This window comes from Tamandua tetradactyla, chromosome 2 (assembly GCF_023851605.1).
Source record: "Tamandua tetradactyla isolate mTamTet1 chromosome 2, mTamTet1.pri, whole genome shotgun sequence".
In the NCBI taxonomy this organism is placed as follows: Eukaryota; Metazoa; Chordata; class Mammalia; order Pilosa; family Myrmecophagidae; genus Tamandua; species Tamandua tetradactyla.
This window is the reverse complement of record NC_135328.1, coordinates 215,958,960-215,966,821: the sequence shown is the minus strand read 5'-3', so window position 1 is coordinate 215,966,821 and position 7,862 is coordinate 215,958,960.

Here is a 7,862-nt window from a genome sequence, read left to right as displayed (position 1 = left end):
GCTTCAGCTAGATATTGCTATTTACCACGGTTTGTCAAAACCAGTCCTATCAAACCTAAATACCCAGGGCTTAATCTAAGATTCAGCAAAGGTTCCATGCACTATGATTACTTTCCAGAAACCTACAACCACCAGATGGATTCCTCGGCCAGATAAGTCCTAAAATCCAGAGGGGCCGGCCTCTCCAGAACATCAACTAGTTCCATCCCCCTATTACATTTTATGGACAGCCCTTTCCAACATGAAAAAATTAGAAAGGGCATAGCCCAAATACCCCTAAATATTGGGAGAAAGATCAAAGGAGAAGGTGGAGTTATAACAAAGAAGACAGGAGTTAAGAAATGAGTATGACTGCTGAATCATTATATTGATATTTCTTTTAGTTTCCAGTGTGTTGGAGCAGCTAGAAAGAAAAACCAAAATTTTGGAGCAATAACCCATAGCAACCTCTGATATCTGTTCTATAACTACTTGTTACAATGTACTTTGAAATTCATTGCTTTTTTGTATATATGTTATATTTCACAATAACAAAAAATAATAATAATGTGCTGGTTTGAAATTGTTATGTACCCCAGAACAGCCATTCTCTTCTAATCTAATCTTGAGTTGAAATTGTTATGTACCCCAGAACAGCCATTCTCTTCTAATCTAATCTGAGGGGGCAGACCTCTTATTGGGTGGGGCCTTTCAATTAGGTTATTTCCATGGAGTTGTGACCCCGCCCATTCAAAGTGGGTCTTAATCTGATTACTGGAGTCCTTTCTGAGAGGGACATTTTGGAGAGAACACAGGTGCTTGGAGATGAAGAAGGAAAATGCCCCAGCAGGCACCAGTAGCTGAGAGAGCCTTTTGAAACCAGAAGCTAAGAGAGAAGGACGGCAGACATTGCAACTGTACCTTCCATGCGACAGAGGAATGTGGATGCTGCCTTTCCTCAGAGAAAGTATCCTCTTGTTAGTGCTTTATTTGATCATTTTCATTAGAATTGTATCTTGTAACTTATTAAGTACTTTTTATAAAAGCCAATCCATTTTTAGTATATTGCATTCTGGTGGCTTTAGCAAACAAAAACAAATAGAAATGTATGCTCCCTACTTTATCCTCACAGATGAGCTATCTAAGTGGAATCTAAGAACCATACAACAGAATAGTATTCTGCATAAAAAAGAAACCAATACTGATAGATGCTCAGCATGGATGAACCTCCAAAACTTTAGCTAAGTTAAAGAAACCAGACACAAAAGGTCACATAGTGCATGCTTCCACTTATATGAAATGTCCAGAATCAGTAAATCTATAAAGGCAGATGACAGGCTGGTGGCTACCAGAGGCTGGAGGAGAAACGGGGAGAAAGTGCTTAATGGACTTGGATTTAAATCTGGGAGTGACGGAAGTCTTTCTGGAACTTGATAGAGGCAGTGGTGGCACGACATTGAGAATGCACTAAGTGCCACAGAATTGTTCCCTTTCAAACTGTGAATTTCATGTCGGGTGAACTCGACCTCAATAAATTATTTTTTAGGAAACACTTTGGAAAATGTAAACTTTTTTTTAAGAAGTGGAATCTGAAATTCCCCCGAAATGGTCGATGAAGTATCTTATCCTTAGAGTATCGCTTTCTCTTAGTTCTTCTTTCACAAATGAAAGTCTTGCACCATCAACTTGAGAATTTGAAACACGTCCTTCACGGATTCTTCTCACCCTTATTCGAGTTGCTAGAGGAGATAAAAGGGGGCTCGAGCTCTGCCAGTCCCTCCCCTTGGCGACTCCAGGCCTTCACTTGACCTGCCTTCCCAGGAGGTGACACTGCCTCCGCCCCCAAGAGACACGGCGGGGCGGGGGGAGGGGGACGAGGGACTGGGGCTCCAGCCTGGGAACGGACTGGGTGAAGACATGGGGGGCACAACCCTGCAGAGAGACCCCAAGCACCCCCCAATCTGGCCCGTGGGATGGAGGCCCAGCTGGCCCTCGAGAAGAGCCTGGAAGAAAGCAGCATGGCCGCCTTTGGGGGAACTGGACTAACCAGCCGCGGTGCCCACCCAGGCAAAGCCCAGAGGCGGGAGGCGAGGGCGGCTCAGCTGCAAGCAGCGGGCCCGAGGCGACGCTGCCCGCCTCGGCCGCCAGGGGGCGCGCAGGGACCCGCCGATGGCCGCCGGTGCTCGGCTGCCCCGGGTTAGCTCCGCTTCCCTTCACCCGAGCAGGGACCGCGGCGACCTCCGTTTCACAGACACCAGCTGGAACGTCCAGACTCCGATCACGGTCGGCCCCCACGACTGTCCCCTCCCAGGCTGACGGGGCCCGGGGTTGTGACGATGACCCACCTGCGGCGGGAGAACGCACCCGGGCTCTGCCTCCCTCGGGCAGTCTCCGGCCGTCTCCCCCCGGAGTCCCTTGTCCTCCGGGGCGCCTCCTCCCCGTCCTCTCCCAGCTCCCGGCCCCGTGGGGAGACGGCGCTCGGCGGGGGGTTGCAGAGTGAATAATTGTAAGCAGCGGCCCCGTGGCTGGGCGCCCACGCAGCACCCCGCAAGGGCGGTCCCACCCCACCCCAAGAACACCGCCCAGAGGCTGCCACGCTCTTCCCACCGGACAGGCCGCCCGTGTGGACGCCTCTCCTTTCCTCAATGGGACAATTTCTGTAATTTCAGACCAAGTAGATGCTGCCTGGAACCCGGACCCGACACCCGCCTCTCTCCTCAGCCCCTCCTGGGGTCCTGCCCTCCAGCCCTGTCGACTCGGGGAGCTTCAGCGCAGCCCACATCCCCAGGCGCCACAGCATAGGGCCCAGGACCACCCCACCGTCCCCAGCTGGTCTCCTTGACCTGGATCCTCTCACCTGCCCCACTCCCACTCCAGGCCCCATAAGCTCTGGCCGGGACCTGAAATAAGCGAGTGGGTGGTGCCTTCATTTCCCAAGCATTGCCTTGGGCAAGCCCACCAAGGGGGCTCCATGCCACCAAGGGGGATCCATGCCCATTGAGGAGGCTCCATCCCATCAAAGGGCTCCATACCCACCAAGGGGACTCCACGCCCACCGAGGGGGCTCCATCCCATCAAGGGGCACCATGCTCATCAAGGGGGCTCCATGCCCATCAAAGAGGGCTCCATGCCCATCGAGGGGGCTCCATGCCCATCAAGGGAGCTCCATGCCCATCGAGGGGGCTCCATGCCCATCACCATGTGTTTGTTGCAACAATTTCTTGGTTTGGGGGAAGGGGTGCCTTTTTCTAACGCCCACAGTGGTGGCTCACAAAGAGGAGCTGAGGCTGGAGTGACCTGCTGGCCGTGTGTACTGGAAATACTGAGGTCATTAGGCCCAGTGACAACCAGAAGGAGCAGGAGGGCAGAGGGTGGCTCTGAGAACAATCAGGAGCTGTGGTACTCACTGTACTTTACTTTCTGCTCCTGGAGTCGCCCACCGGGCCTGCTGTGACCAGTTACTGATTAATGGGGCCTCCGGGTATCTGTGTGTGGCTTTGGTAATGAGCTGTGGGCATGCAAACTCCTACCCACTTAAAAGAAGTGGATTAAAGAGCAGCTGGCACAACGGGCATTGATTTCTGCCCCCACTGTGTGTGACCTTGGACAAATTATCTCACTTTTCCATTTCCTTACTGGTGGGTTGGGGATAGCAAGGGGACACACCCCAGGGGCTTTAGCAGGGAAGAAATCCGATTTTGCAAGCACAGCGCTCTTAGCATAGTACATCTTGATACTGGAAATCATTAAAGAACCAAACGAGATGGCAGGGGCAGAGGGGTCCCAGAACCGCCAGCACCCACTCACCCAGATCCTCTTAGAAGCCCACGAGAATGATTTTGCTTATAAAATCAGAAGGAAAAAATGAATGTAATAATAACGAATATATAATAACAAATCCAGCCTGGATTATATTTGTTGTTCTAAGAACACAGTAATAAAATATCATTTTTAATATTTTTAAGTATTCAAACAGGGTACTGACCTGTCCCCCCAGGGACTCTCCAGGTACTTCGGTCGACTTTCTGAATACAAGTGATGCTTAATGTGCCGCCCTCCGAGAAAGGACGAGATCAGGGACACACTCTGGACAGATGCTCTTGGGAGGGTGTCCCCACCACCCCTACCCTCCAGCATCCTCTGTCCCACAGTCAAGGTACTTCTGTCCAGAGGGAAAGGAAGAAAACCTACACGCTTGGACCTTTGAGGTCTTGACAGGGGGTGCCCACCAAGAACGGACCCAGTGATTCGATTCTGGGTTACTGCCTCTGCTCAGATTCAGATTCTCGTCTGGTTAAAAAATAATAATAATAAATAGAGGACTTGGTACCCGAGACTCGCACAAACCGGCCCGACCTAGGAGCAGCGGGCGGCAGCTGAGGCAGATAAATAGCTGCTTTGCAGTGGCCACGAGGGCTGCCCGCTCCTGGATGTGGCTTGCCCATCTGGCACCAGCTGAGCTGTTATTTGCTGCTGTGGGAGGTGGGGGGTGGGGGGGAGGGAGGTGGCTCAGATGACTGTCCCGGGAGCTGCTGTGCACTTGCTTTGCCAGCTTGACGAGCTCCCCAGCTGGCCCTGGAAAGGTCACTGGGCTAAAGTTACTCGCCCTCAATGGGTGCCCCTTGGAGCCCTGCACCATGGGACCTGCACGTGTTTATTGCATTAGTACGTGTTTTTGAACAACCCACGCTGCTTCCCTCTGGGGTGCAAGGACCTGAGCCTCAGAAGCCGTGACCATGGGGGAACCAGGCCAGGTGCCAGGCAAGAACGAGGGGCCCAGGCTTCAGGGGTCTTAGTGAGCCCACCGCACCAAGCAGCTCAGGCAAGGGAAGAGCCCCATGCACTGTGCACGACCATTGTCCCCTCTGACCGAGCACTGGCCGGGCCATGCCAAAACGCCAACACTAGGCCTGTCCCTCCGGCTCACACATGCCAAAGCGGAGCCCCGGGCCAGCATGCCTTCTGGCCTTTCGATTCAGGCTCAGGGTCCCTGCCTATCTGAGAAGTTAGTGCATCTCGAGGCCACTTCCAGCTCTGACCTCTCACTCTCTACTTCCTCGAAGCATCCTTCTCCTACCTAGGACACTTTAGGGCTTGGCAGGGGCAAGAAGAGGCGCTGTTGCAGGAGAGAACCTTCCAGGCAGAACGACAGGTGCCTCATCACTGAAGGCTGGGATTTAACCCTTTAATCATCAATGGCCCCAGCCCTGCCAGTGGGGTCCACAGGGTGCCAGAGGGGGGCTGGCCAGAGGCCCTTAGGTGTCAGCCTCGAGGCTACACAGAGAAGGAAACAGAGAGCGGGAGCCCTGGAGGGAACCCATCACATGGCAGGTCCCCGCCTGGCCCTTTCTGGCAGACCAGGCACCTCTCTGAACCCCCCGTCCTGCCTGGGCAAAATGGAAACACACCAGCGTCCAACTGGGCAGTTAACTCCCAGCATCAGCTGGTGTAAGCAGGTAAAATGCTTAAGCTACCCAGTCCACAGCACATGACAAATGCTGTGTTGATTTTGAACAAATACCATAGATGAGGTATATGAGACCCAGGGGCTGCCAAGGTAAGGGACAACAAACCCGGCCTCTTATACAACAGAAGTTTATTCCCTCAGTGTTCAGGGGGCCGGAGGCTCTCTGGGAGGCCCCTTCTTGGCCTCTTCTGGTTTCGGGTGGCTCCAGGCACTCCTTGGCTTGTGGCCGCATCCCTCCAGGCTCTGCCTCCATCATCACGCAGCCGTCCCCTTTAGGTCTCTAGGTCTGTCTCAAAGGACACTTACCATTGGATTTGGAGTCCACCTAGATGATTCAAGATGATCTCGTCTGGAGATCCTTCACTTAATTACTTCTGCAAAGACCCTTTCTCCAGGTAAGATTGCAGCCACAGGTTCCAGATGGGTGTGTATTTTTGGAGGCCACCAGACCCCCTGTAGGGCCCAAAGCTCAGGTAAGTGAATGGTGAAGGGGAAGCTAAGCCCAAGCCCCCTTCAGTGTCTGCTGGGGCAAACAGGGCAGACAGGGCATGGGGGTTTACACTGAGTATTCATCTCCACTGACAGGCCCAGTGGTTGCAAATGAGGCCATGGATAGAGCTGGAGAGTGAGTTCTCCCAGTTGCTCTGAAAACCCACCTGGAGTCCCTGGGCGACCCCATGACGAGCCGGAGGGACCATGAAATATAGTGCGTGGCACTCCCTCACAGACTGACTGCTGGAATCGATTTCCTTGGGTGCTCCACTGCTATTTCTCAGCCCTGCTGCTGCAACCATGCCTGCATTTGATCTGGCTTCAGAAAGGGGAAGCGTCCAAGGCAGGGCCACAGTCCTGCAAATGGCCTAAAGCTCTGTCGCTTGCAAAATCGTCCCAGATTCTAATTCCACTTTAGCCCTGCTTTACAGCAGAGGGAGAGGACAGAAGCTGAAACAGGTGTCACTGTTTCTTCTTCGCCCACAGTCTCATTTCCTTTGTATTCCCACTCGGGTTCTATCACCCTCCACCCTAAGAAACCCCACACTCCTGCCCCACGCCTCCCTATGTAACGCAGCTCTGTGCATCCTCGCACAGCCTCTTTGGCCGGTCCTGTGTTGGCCTGAAGCTGCTCTACCCAAATTGGGGTTTTCACTAAAGTCACTTTGTAAATTTGAATCAGCCTGATAATTTACAGTGACTGCTCCCATCTGTATTTCTAATCTCTTTTTTTTTTTTTTTGCATGGACAGGCACCAGGAATCGAACCTGGGTCTCTGGCATGGCAGGCGAGAACTCTGCTGCTGAGCCACCGTGGCCTGCCCAATATTTCTAATCTAAATGAATATTGTATTAAAGCAGTCAGTAAGGATTTTTGTTTGATTTTGGTATAGTTCACATATTATATAATTCATCCATTTAAAGTGCCCAATTCAATGGCTTTTTAGCATATTCACAAGAGTTGTGCAATCATCACCAAAATAAATTTTGCAGCATTTCCATTGCCCCCAAAAGACACCCTGTACCCTTTATTGGTCATTCCCACCCCCTGGTCCCCAGCCCCTGGCAGCCACTCATCTACTTTCTATCTCTATGAATTTACCTATTCTGGACATTTAATATAAGTAGAATCATATAATACATAGCCTTTTATGACTGGCTTCTTTCATTTAGCTTATTTTTGAGGTTCATCTATGTTGCAGCATCATTCAGAATTTCATTCTTTTTTTAATTTAGTTATTAATTTAAAAAATTTAACAACAAACAGAAACATGATCATTCCGTTCTACATATATAATCAGTAATTCACAATATCATCACATAGTTGCATATTCATCATTTCTTAGAACATTTGCATCGAGAATTTCATCCTTTTTAATGGCTGAATAATATTCCATTGTTTATCCATTCATCTGTTGATGGACAGTTGGGTTGTTTCCACTTTTTGGCTACTGGGAATAATACTGCTATGAATGTTCCTGTAAGCAAGTCTATAAATCATTGCTTTTCTTTTGGAATCAGCAACCAAAAAAATGCAAAAATGTCCTTAAGAAAACTGACGCCTCTTTTTGTCCACAGCATCAGGAGAACTTGGGCTATAAAAGCCTGCAGGTGCTTTACACAGAGGCAGATGCTGCTTAAACTTTAGGGTCCCCAGCACTGGGCTCTCCCAAACCAATGTTTTTGCAAAATCTGCAAATGTGAGATATTTACCTGCCATCTGTTAAACCTTGCTTCCTTCCACTCTGACTTTTCCTCCAATTCACTGGCCCTCCTGCCAGATGCCATTTAAATGGCTGCAGACACTTTTTGGATGTGCCAAGGGGAAGCTGAGTTGGGTTTGGTGGTGTGTATTTATGTGGCTCATAGTCAAGGTACATTAAGTCATTGGGGAAAGGTGTTCTAGTTTGCTGCCTGCCAGAATG